Here is a 12,232-nt window from a genome sequence, read left to right as displayed (position 1 = left end):
ATGTGTCTACAAGTACCCATCATCTGATGACACGCTAGTGACTTCACTTCTCTTACAATAAAAATTTAGCAATAGCAAGGACTTTGGCTAGGGGAGTGACTCTATGTGGTCAAACTGTCCTCACCCATTTTGCATTTGAGGCAAAGAGATAATCTGTTGATTACACCCAACACAGTTAACATCTGTACTTTGAACAGTTAAGTATGGCAGCCAATGTCTAACTGAACGTAGGGGGAGATAAGAAACAGAAATAACTGATGCCAAATGTGAGTTTTAATAGCTTCGCTTATGCCATCAAACCATCGACCAGAAGGGTAAGTGAGGAACTCACAGAATAAATGGGAACAGGTGTGGCCTGAGGATAAGTAAGTGGGGATACTGTTTCCAACTTCATGAAGATTCGAGAGGAAATCAAAGCTCTTTAAAAAGAAGGAAATGGAATGCTTGCTCCTGTAATATCAGAACAAATAATGCACAGCCAGAGGTCATGCCTCGCCTTCTGCTTATCTCAAGCACCCCTGCTTGTAAAATCATTGGGCCATATTCAATAATACCTTCATATCAGCTTCATATCTTTCCCCAGAAACCCCAGGAACAGAGGGTGCCAATATCCTTATTCAACCAAGAAGCTCTCAGTCACGAAGAGCTAAGTCTGAAGCCACTGGGCCCCTACCTCACCATGTGTCCCGATTCTTGCCGTATTTCCCCACTGCACAGTACCCAGGTTATACTGAAGATACTGCACGTCTGGTTAAAACCAGTACACATTTCTCATGAACAATAAGCCATCCTTCCCACTAAAATGAGTGTAAAATTCCAGGAAAAATGCTGTAGGCAGGTCTGTTTGGAAAGCTATTCGACCCTAGGAGACAAAAAGGTGCCGGGACGAAGAGGAAAACGGCACGACACCGCAGAATACGGTCGAAGAGAACGTGAAAGAGGTGACCATTTTTGCAACTTTTAGGAGAGCTACCTGTCCTCAAATTTTGAAAGGGTTTCTATTTCTTAGAATGCTAGGTTTCCCTGGCTGAAACTCACATCTTTCTTCCGTCTAGGGCTGGATCAAAGCTTCAGAGATTGTTTCTCTGGTCCTAGACAGGGCCACCCCCGCAAATTTCTCCCCCACGGCGCCTGACATCCGCTTCCATCCATGACTCTATTAGCGGAAGCTAAGCGCTGGCTCAGGGGACTTTATCCACCGCTCAGTGTTATTAGATTCCAGACTTCCTGGCCTCAGGAAAGGATCTGGCTCGTGTTTTTGTGGATCGCAGCTAACTAGGAGAGGCAGTCGGGGTACCAGTGCCCAGAGCTATGTGAGCTGTGACTGGACACAGCCCAGGGGCCAGATGGAGCCATCGCCGCGGGCGCACGTCCCCGGACCCACGGGCCAGACGGAGGCCCGGGGCTTCACACCTTCCCTTCACCCGGTGGCGGACCTGACTCGCGGGGGACTGAGCAATATTCATTTCAGGGCCGCTGCCAGCCAGCCAGAGGCGCTCGCGGGCGGTGAGAGTAATGGGCGCACCCGTCCCACAGCCCGGAGGGGGCCCCAGGTGGGCTTCCGAGACACTAGGGCCCTCCTCCCCCGACCCGCCCTCTTCTAGAGAAGCCTCCATTCCTGTCCAAGAGCCCCTCCCTGTGCGTATCTCCTCCCTGTCCGCGTCCCCTCCGCCGCAGGTCACCTGCGAGCCGGAGCCCCCTCTCCATCACAGCCCAGCTCCTCGGTGGGCCCCCCATCCCTTCGAGCCCTCCTCCAGGTTCCAGCCCCCTGCGGGTACGGACGTCTGACCTGTGCCCAGCGCCTCGCAGCCGTCTGCAGCCCGCGCTGCGTGCCAAGTGAGGCCGCCCAGGAGCAGGTGCAGCTCCAGGCCCGCCCCGCCGCGCCCCGCCCCGCCCCGCTCCTCTCCGCCCGGCCCGGCAGCAGCCAGTCCCTTTCCAACCTTGACCGCCTTTCCCGATCCGGGCCAGCGTGCCGGGCCTCTGTCGTCCGGCCCGCACTTCCTCCACGCCCTTGATCTTCCCTTGGAGATGTCTCTGGTCCCGGGAACTCCCTAAGCTGTGTGTTTCAGGAGAGGCTGGTCCCTGGGTTACCAGGAGGATTGCAACCAACCGTGACCTCCTGGGATGCAAAGCGATGGCAGGGCCTGGGAAGCGGCGAGGACCCCGAGCAGAGGCTGTGTCTCTGGAAGAGTGTTTGTTATCAAGCCAGGCAACCAGTGAGAACACACAGGAGACACAGCCACGGATCCGGGAGAAACGGATCACCCTCCTGCAAAGGAAGAAGGCTCCAACGGTACATCAGAGACCACAATCCAGGTTTTCTAGTTTAAGTTTGGTGGCTAAGTTTGAGTGTCACATAGTTCATTCCTTCATTCAGTCAACAAATCTGCCATGTGCTCATCTGATGACAAATCTGATAGGTAGGCATAGTTCTAGGTGCTGGCGATAGAGCTGAGAAGGAGACAAAGTCCCTGTCCTGGAGAAGGGGGCTTCCTGCTGAGGAGCGCATGACTTTCTTTGAGATATTGTGCTGTCGCAGCAGCGTCCTCTTTTGTAAGCTACTAGGCTGGCCTCGTGGAATGGTTCTGCACTCTGTGTGTTGCCCATCAACCCTGTGCACAATATGAAATGAACACAAGCTCTAAGGCGCCATCTCAGACCTACTGTTAAGAATCCAGGGGAAGAGTGCTGGCTGATGAACCTATTAAAAGCTTCTCAGGAGGCCTGGGGAAGTCGGGATTGAGAATCATGGGTCTAGATCTCTAAGATGCCTGGCAGCTTATTCCCCACTGTTGAGGGCACTGGCAATCAGGAAAGGATTCATGGAAGAGATGTTTGTATTTGGGCCTTAAAGCAGGGCCATAGATACACATTAGCAGTGCAGAAGGACGCAGGATCCAATGGGCAGCCTCTTGACCCAATAGCTCTCCCTTTCTATAAAGTCAGAGAAAATCACTTTGAAGATTAAGACGTTTACTGGAGTAGGTCTTTCCCTGGTAAAATAGTGAATGAGATCTGGTGGGAGGTGGTAATGGCCAAGAGGCAGTGCCATCAGTTAAAAGGATAATGGAGTCGTGCACCCTATTAGAGGGAGGGTGGGCCACAGCCAGGAGCTGGAAGGACATCTTTTAAATTTGTCTTCAGCTCGGGAACTTTAACGCACGTCTTATCCTAGCCCTTGCTCACACCCATTGCTTTCAAAATTGTTGATAGAGTGACGTCCTGGATATCTGTTACCCTGGGAGAGGCTGTCATCTGTCACCAGATCCCTTTTATGGACAGATGTTTCCTTTAGTAATATTTACTCTGCCTACGATGATGAAATAAAGGTGTGACCTCTTACCTGTATAGTTACTGGTTGGTAGAGATGCTTCATAATATTAAAAAATCTAAACAAAGAAAATTATTTCTGCCTCAAAGTATAATAACCAGGTGCCAGAACAAAACCAATTTTGTGTGTGTGTGTGTGTGTATGTGTGTGTGTTTGAGACAAGGTCTCACCTTGTTGTCCAGGATAGAGTCCAGTGGTGCAATCATGGCTCACTGCACCCTTGACCTTCCAGGCTCAGGAGATACTCCTGCCACAGCTTCCTAAGTAGCTGGGACTAGAGGTGTGCACCAACACCTTGGCTAATGTTTACATTTTTAAAAAAAAATTTCGATAGTTTTTGGGGAACAGGTCATTTTTTGTTACATGGATAAGTTCTTTAGTGGTGATTTCCGAGATTTTTATGTACTCATCACCTGAGCAGTGTACCCTGTACCCAGCATATACTTTTTTATCCCTCACCCTCCTCCCTCTTTCCCCTGAGTCTCCAAATTCCATTATATCATTCTTATGCCTTTGCATCCTCATAGCTTAGCTCCTCCTTACAAGTGAGAACATCTGATGTTTGGTTTCCCATTCCTGAGTTACTTCACTTGGAATAATGGTCTCCAACTCCATACAGATTGCTGCAAATGCCATTACTTCATTTCTTTCTATGACTGAGTAGAATTCTATGGTGTAAATATACCACATTTTCTTTATTCACTTGTTGGTCGAGGGGCATTTAGACTGGTTCCATGTTTTTGCAATTGTGAATTCTGCCACTATAAACATGAATATGCAAGTGGCTTTTTCATAAAATGACTTTTCTTCTGGGTAGATACTCAGTAGTGAGACTGCTGGATCAAATGGTAGTTTTACCTTTAGTTCTGTAAGGAATTTCCATACTGTTTTCTATCATGATTGTACGAGTTTATATTCCCACCAGCAGTGCAAAAGTGTTTCCCTTTTCACCACATCCACACCAACATCTACTATTTTTTGATTTTGAAAAGTATGGCCAGTCTTGCAGAAGTAAGGTGGTATCTCATTGTGGTTTTTAAATTTGGATTTCCCTGATAATTAGTGATGTTGAGCATTTTTTCGTGTGTGTGTTGGTCATTTGTATATCTTCCTTAGAAAACTGTCTATTCATGTTCTTTGCCCACTTTTTGATGGGATTATTTCTTTTTTTTTTTTCTGATTTGTTTGAGTTCCATGTAGATTCTAGATATTAGTCCTTTGTCAGATGCCTAGTTTGTGAATATTTTCTCCCATTCTGTGGGGGTGTCTGGTTACTCTGCTCATTATTTCTTTCGCTGTGCAGAAGTGTTTTAATTTGAATAAGTCGTATATATTTATTTTTGTTTTTGTTGCATTTGCTTTTGGGTTCTTGGTCTTGAACTCTTTGCCTAAGCCAATGTCGAGAAGAGTTTTTCCAATGTTATCTTCTAAAGTTTTTATGGTTTCAGGTCTTACATTTAAGTCTTTGATCCATCTTGAGTTGATGTCTGTATAAGGTGAGAGATGAGGATTCGGCTTCATTCTTCTATATGTGGCTTGCCAATTATCCCAACACCATTTGTTGAATAGGGTGTCCTTTCCCCACTTTGCATTTTTTGCTTTCTTTGTAGAAGGCCATTTGGCTGTAAGTATTTGGCTTTATTTCTGGGTTCTCTATTCTGTTCCAGTGGTCTATGTGCCTGTTTTATATTGGTACTGTACTGTTTTGGAATGGTATAAACCTTGTAGGATGGTTTGAAGTCAGTTAATGTGATTCCTTCAAAATTTTTTTTTCTTAGTCTTGCTTTGGCTATGTGGGGTCTTTTTTGGTTTCACATGAATTTTAGATGTTTTTTTTTTCTAGTTATGTGAAGAATGATGATGGTACTTGATAGGAATTGCATTGAATCTGTAGATTGCTTTTGACAGTTTGGTCAATTTCACAATACTGATTCTACCCATCCGTGAACATGGGATGTGTTTGCATTTGTTTGTGTCATCAGTGATTTCTTTCAGCAGTGTTTTGTAGTTTTCCTTGTAGAGGCTTTCATCTCCTTGGTTAGGAATATTCCTAAGTATTTTTTCTTTCAGCAGTTGTAAAAGGGATTGAGTTCTTTATTTGTTTCTCAGCTTGGTCATTGTTGGTATATAGTAGTGTTACTGATTTGTGAACATTGATTTTGTATCCTGAAATCTTACTGATTTTTTTTTTTTTAACCAATCTTGGAGCATTTTGGGTGAGTCTTTAGGATTTTCTAGGTATACAATCTTATCATCAGTGAACAGCAACAGTTTGACTTCCTCTTTACTGATTTGGATGTCCTTTCTTTCTTTCTTTTGTCTGATTGCTCTGGCTAGGACTTCTATTCAAACTATGTTGAATAGAAGTGGTAAAAGTGGACATCCTTGGCTGAGTTCTCAGGGGGAATGCTTTCAACCTTTCCCTGTTCAGTATAATGTTGGCTGTGGGTTTGTCACTTTATTACCTTGAGGTATGTCCCTTCCATGCCAATTTTGCTGAGGGTTTTAATCATAAAGTGATGCTGGATTTTGCCAAATGCTTTTTCTGCATTGATTGAGATAATCATATGATTTTTGTTTTTAATTCTGTTTACTGGGTATGTCACACTTATTGACTTGTATATCCCGCATCCCTGGTATGGAACCCACTTGGCCATTGCTGTATTGTCTTTCAAAAAATTTTTTTCATAAGTTATTGGGGGTACTGGTGGTATTTGGTTACATGAGTAAGTTATTTGGTGGTGATTTTGGGGCACCCATCACCTGAGCAGTATACACTGCACCATATTTGTAGTCTTTTATCTCTTGCCCCCCTCCTAGTCTTCCCCTCAAGCTCCCAAAGTCCGTTGTATCATTCTTATGCCTTTGTGTCCTCATAGCTTAGCTCCCACATATCAGTGAGAACATACAATGTTTGTGTTCCATTCCTGAGTTACTTCACTTAGAATAATAATCTCCAGTCTCATTCAGGTCACTGCAAATGCTGTTAATTCATTCATTTTTATGGCTGTGTAGTATTACATTGTATATATATATTCCACAGTTTCTTTATCCACTCATTGATTGATGGGCATTTGGGTTGGTTCCACAATTTTGCAATTGTAAATTGTGCTGCTATAAACATGCCTGTGCAAGTATCTTTTTCAAATAATGACTTTTTTTCCTCTGGGTGGATACTCAGCAGTGGGATTGCTGGATCAAATGGTAGTTCTACTTTTAGTTCTTTAAGGAATCTCCACACTGTTTTCCACAGTGGCTGTACTAGTTACATTCCCACCAGCAGTGTAGAAGTGTTCCTGGTTCACTGCATCCATGCCAACATCTACTGTTTCTTGATTTTTTAATTATAGCCATCCTTGCAGGATTGAGGTGGTGTCTCATTGTGGTTTTGATTTGCATTTCCCTGATCATTAGTGATGCTGAGCATTTTTTCATATGTTTGTTGGCCATTTGTGTATCTTCTTTTGAGAATTGTCTATTCATGTTCTTAGCCCACTTTTTGATGGGACTGTTTTTTTCTTACCGATTTGTTTGAGTTTGTTGTAGATTCTGGATACTAGTCCTTTGTCAGATGTATATACTGTGACAATTTTCTCCCACTCTGTGGGTTGCCTGTTTACTCTGCTGACTTTTCCTTTTGGTGTGCAAAAGCTTTTTAGTTTAATTAGATCCCAGTTATTTATCTTTGCTTTTATTGCATTTGCTTTTGGGCTCTTGAACTTGAAATCCTTGCCTAAGCCAATGTCTAGAAGGGTTTTTCTGAGGTTATCTTCTAGAATTTTTATAGTTTCAGATTTTAAACTCTTTGATCCATCTTGAGGTGATTTTTTAATAAGGTGAGAGATGAGGATCCAGTTTCATTCTCCTACACGTGGGTTGCCAATTATCCAAGCACCATTTGTTAAATAAGGTGTCCTTTCTCCACTTTGTGTTTTTGCTTGCTTTGTCAAAGATCAGTTGGCTGTAAGTATTTGGGTTTATTTCTGGGTTTTTTATTCTGTTCCTTTGGTCCATGTGCCTATTTTTATGCCAGCACCATGCTGTTTTGGTGACTATGGCCTTACAGTATAGTTTGAAATCAGGTAGTGAGATGCCTCCAGATTTGTTCTTTTTGCTTAGTTTTGCTTTGGCTATGTGGACTCTTTTTTTTTTTTTATTCCATATGAATTTTAGAATTGTTTTTTCTAACTCCGTGAAGAATGATGGTGGTATTTTGATGGGGATTGTGTTGAATTTGTAGATTGCTTTTGGCAGTATGGTCATTTTCACAATATTGACCCTACCCATCCATAAGCATGGGATGTGTTTCTATTTGTTGGTGTCGTCTATGATTTCTTTGAGCAGTGTTTTGTAGTTTTCCTTGTAGAGGTCTTTTGACTCCTTTGCTAGGTATATTCCTAAGTGTTTTTTGTTTCTGTTTTGGTTTGTTTGTTTTGCCCTACTGTTGTAAAAGGTTGAGTTCTTGATTTGATTCTCCACTTGGTTGCTGTTGGTGTATAGAAGAGCTACTTATTTATGTACATTAATCTTGTGTTCAGTAACTTTGCTGAATTCTTTTATCAGTTCTAGGAGCTTTCTGGAGGAGGCTTTAGGGTTTTCAAGGCAAATGATCATATTGTTAGCAAACAGTGAGTCTGACTTCTTCTTTACCAATTTGGATGCCTTATTTCACTCCTTGTCTGATTGTTCTGGCTGGAACTTCCAGTGCTGTGTTGAAGACAAGTGGTGAGAGTGGACATCCTTGTCTTGTTCCCATTCTCAGAGGGAATGCTTTCCACTTTTCCCCATTCATTATTATGGTGGCTGTGGGTTTGTCATAGATAGCTTTGATTACGTAGAGGTATGTCCCTTGTATGACGATTTTGCTGAGAGTTTTAATCATAAGGGGATCCTGGATTTTGCTGACTGCTTTTTTCTGTATCTACTGAGATGATTGTGTGATTTTTGTTTTTAATTCTGTTTATGTGGTGTGTCACATTTATTGACTTCCATATGTTAAACCATCCCTGCATCTGTGGTATGAAACCCACTTGATCATGGTGGATTATCTTTTTGATATGTTGTTGATTTCAGTTAGCTAGTATTTTGTTAAGGATTTTAGCATCTATGTCCAGCAAGTATATTGGTCTGTAGTTAGTTTTCTTTTTTGGTTGTGTCTGTTCCTGGTTTTGGTATTAGGGTGATGCTGGCTTCACAGAACGAATTAGGGACAGTTCCTTCTTTCTCTACCTTGTGGAATTGTGTCAAAAGGATTGGTGTCAATTCTCTGAATATCTGGTAGAATTCTGCTGTGAATCCGTCTGGTCCTGGACTTTTTTTGGTTGATAATTTTAAATTACCATTTCAATCTCACTGCTTGTATTGGTCTGTTTCAGGGAATCTAATTCTTCCTGATTTAAACTATGAGGGTTGTATCTTTCCAGGAATTTATCTATTTTTTCTAGGTTTTCTAGTTATGTGTGTAAAGGTGTTCATAGCAGTGTTGAATGATTTTTGTATTTCAGTGGTGTCAGTTGTAATATATCCTGTTTCATTTCTTAGTGAGGTTATTTGGATTTTCATTCTTTTTTTTGTGGTTAATCTTGCTAATGCTCTATCAGTTTATTTATTTATTTATTTATTATTTATTTTTTGAGACAGAGTTTCACTCTTGTTACCCAGGCTGAAGTGCAATGGCGCAATCTCGGCCCACCGCAACCTCCGCCTCCTGGGTTCAGGCGATTCTCCTGCCTCAGCCTCCTGAGTAGCTGGGATTACAGGCATGTGCCACCATGCCCAGCTAATTTTTTGTATTTTTAGTAGAGACGGGGTTTCACCATGTTGACCAGGATGGTCTCGATCTCTTGGCCTCATGATCCACCCGCCTCAGCCTCCCAAAGTGCTGGGATTACAGGCGTGAGCCACCGCGCCCGGCCCGGTATATCAGTTTATTTATCTTTTCAACAAACCAGCTTCTTGATTCATTTATCTTTTGTAACTTTTTTGTTGCAATTTTATTTAGTTCTACCCTGATCTTGGTTACTTCCTTTCTTCTGCTGGGTTTCAGTTTGGTTTGTTCTTGTTTCTCTAGTTCCTTGAGGTGTGACCTTAGATTGCCTGTTTGTGCTCTTTCAGACTTTGTGATGTAGGCTTTTAGGGCTATGAACTTTTCTCTTAGCACCACCTTAGCTGTATCCTAGAGGTTTTGATAGATTGATTTTTGTCATTCAGTTCAAAGAATTTTTTATTTTTCATCTTGATTTTGTTTTTGGCCCAGTGCTCATTCAGGAACAGGTTATTTCACTTCCATATATTTGTGTGGTTTTCAGTGTTTCTTTTGAAGTTGATTTCCAGTTTTATTCCACTGTGGTGTGAGTGAGTGCTTGATATAGCTTCAATTTTCTGAAATTTATCGAGGCTTGTTTTATGGCCTATCACATGGTCTATCTTGGAGAAAGTTCCATGTGCTGTTGAATAGAATGTGTATCTGCGGTTGTTGGATGAAATGTTCTGTTAAGTCCATTTGTTTCAAGCTACAGTTAATTAATTAATTAATTAATTTTGAGATGGAGTTTCACTTTTTTTTGAGACGGAGTCTCACTCTGTCACCCAGGCTGCAGTGCAATGGCATGATCTTGGCTCACTGCAACCTCTGCCTCCCAGGTTCAAGCAATTCTCCTGCCTCAGCCTCCTGGGTAGCTGGGATTATGGGTGTGTGCCATTATGTCTGGCTAATTTTTGTGTTTTTAGTACAAGCAGAGTTTTAGCATGTTGGCCAGGCTGATCTTGAACTCCCGACCTCAGGTGATCCACCTGCCTTAGCTTCCCAAAGGGCTGGGATTACAGGCGTGACCCACCGCGCTCGGCTGGAGTTTCACTCTTACTGCCCAGGGTGGAGTGCAGTAGCGTGATCTTGGCTCACCACAACCTCTGAGTCCCAGGTTCAAGCAATTCTCCTGCCTCAGCCTCCAGAGTAGCTGGGATTATAAGCATGTGCCACTATGCCTGGATAATTTTTTGTATTTTTAGTAGAGATGGGGTTTCTCCATGTTGGTCAGGCTGGTCTTGGACTCCTGTCCTCAGATGATCCACCTGCCTCAACCTCCCAAAATGCCGGGATTGTGGGCATGAGCCACCATGCCCAGCCCCAAGGTATAGTTTAAATCCATTGTTTCTTTGTTGACTTTCTGTCTTGATGACCTCTATAGTGCTTGTCAGTGGAGTATTGAAGTCCCCCACTATTATTGTGTTACTGTATATCTCATTTCTCAAGTTTAGTAGGAATTGTTTTATAAATTTGGGAGCTCCAGTGTTAGGTGCATATATGTTTAGGATTGTGATATTTTTCTGTTGGACAAGACCTTTTACCATTATGTAATGTTCCTCTTAACTGCTGTTCTTTAAAGTTTGTTTTGTCTGATATAAGATTAGCTACCCCTGCTTGCTTTTGGTGTCCATTTGCATGAAATGCCTTTCTCACCCCTTTACTTTAAGTTTATGTAAGTCCTTATGTGTTAGGTGAGTCTCCTGAAGGCAGCAGATAATTAGTTGGTGAGTTCTTATTCACTTTGTGGTTCTGTATCTTTTTTTTTTTTTTTTTTTTGAGACGGAATTTCGCTTGTTACCCAGGCTGGAGTGCAATGGCACGATCTCAGCTCACCGCAACCTCCGCCTCCTGGGTTCAGGCAATTCTCCTGCCTCAGCCTCCTGAGTAGCTGGGATTACAGGCACGCGCCACCATGCCCAGCTAATTTTTTGTATTAGTAGAGACGGGGTTTCCCCATGTTGACCAGGATGGTCTCAATCTCTTGACCTCGTGATCCACCCACCTCGGCCTCCCAAAGTGCTGGGATTACAGGCTTCAGCCACTGCGCCCGGCCCGGTTCTGTATCTTTTAAGTGGAGTATGTAGGCAGTTTACATATCATGTTAGTATTGAAATGTGAGGTATCATTGCATTCATCATGCTCTTTGTTGCCCATGTACTCAAAAATTTTTTTTTTTTTTTTACTTTTTGACTCATATTTTTGTTTTATAGATCCTGCATGATTTATGGTTTAAAGAGGTTCTGCTTTGATGCATTTCCAGGATTTGCTTCAAGATTTAGAGCTCCTTTGGCAGTTCTTATAGTGGTGGCTTGGTAATGGTGAATTCTCTCAGCATGTGGTTGTTTGAAAACTACTATATATTTTCTTCATGTATAATGCTTAGTTTTGCTAGATACAAATTCTTGGCTGATAATTGTTTTGTTTGAGGAGGCCAAAGACAGTGTCCCAATCCCTTCTAGCTAGTAGGGTTTCTGCTGAGAAATCTGCTGTTCATCTGATAGGTTTTTCTTTATAGGTTACCTGGTGCTTCTGTCTCACAGCTCTTAAGATTTTTTCCTTTGTCTTAACTTTGGATAATCTGATGACAATGTGCCTAGACGAAGATCTTTTTTTGTGATGAATTTCCCAGGAGTTCTTTGTGCTTCTTGTATTTGCAGGTCTAGGTCTCTAGCAAGGCTCGGGAAGTTTTCCTTGATTATTGCCCCAAATAAGTTTTCCAAGTTTTTAGAAATGTCTTCTTCCTTGGGAGCAGCGCTTATTCTTAGGTTTAGTCATTTAACATAATCTCAGACTTCTTGGAGGCTTTGTTCATATTTTCTTGTTCTTTTTTTCTTTGACTTTGCTGGATTGGGTTAATTGAAAGACCTTGTCTTTGAGCTCTGAATTTCTTTCTTTACTTGTTCAATTCTATTGCTGAGAATTTCCAGAGCATTTCACATTTCTAAAAGTGTGTACAAAGTTTCCTGAATTTTTTATTGTTTTTTTTCTTTAAGCTATCTATTTCTTTGAATATTTCTCCCTTCACTTCTTGTATCACTTTTTCGGGCATTTCCTTGCACTAGGCTTTGCCTTTCTCTGCTCCCTCCCTGATTAGT

The 12,232-nt window shown here is 42.3% G+C and overlaps 1 protein-coding gene across 1 annotated transcript in view; it reads right to left on the bottom strand.

Moving 5' to 3' along the window:
• TMEM45B (transmembrane protein 45B) overlaps positions 1-1,824 on the bottom strand; it is a 45,712-nt gene extending 43,888 nt beyond the window's left edge. The window contains exon 1 of the mRNA XM_012477012.2: positions 1,790-1,824. The gene's annotated coding sequence lies outside the window, so the exon portion shown is untranslated. The remainder of the gene's footprint in view (positions 1-1,789) is intronic.
• Between the last annotated feature and the right edge of the window lie 10,408 nt (positions 1,825-12,232).

Source organism: Aotus nancymaae, unplaced genomic scaffold (genome assembly GCF_030222135.1).
Source record: "Aotus nancymaae isolate 86718 unplaced genomic scaffold, 86718_ANA_hifiasm-v0.15.2.pri h1tg000012l, whole genome shotgun sequence".
Lineage (NCBI taxonomy): Eukaryota > Metazoa > Chordata > Mammalia > Primates > Aotidae > Aotus > Aotus nancymaae.
This window is presented reverse-complemented; position numbering and strand designations above follow the sequence as displayed.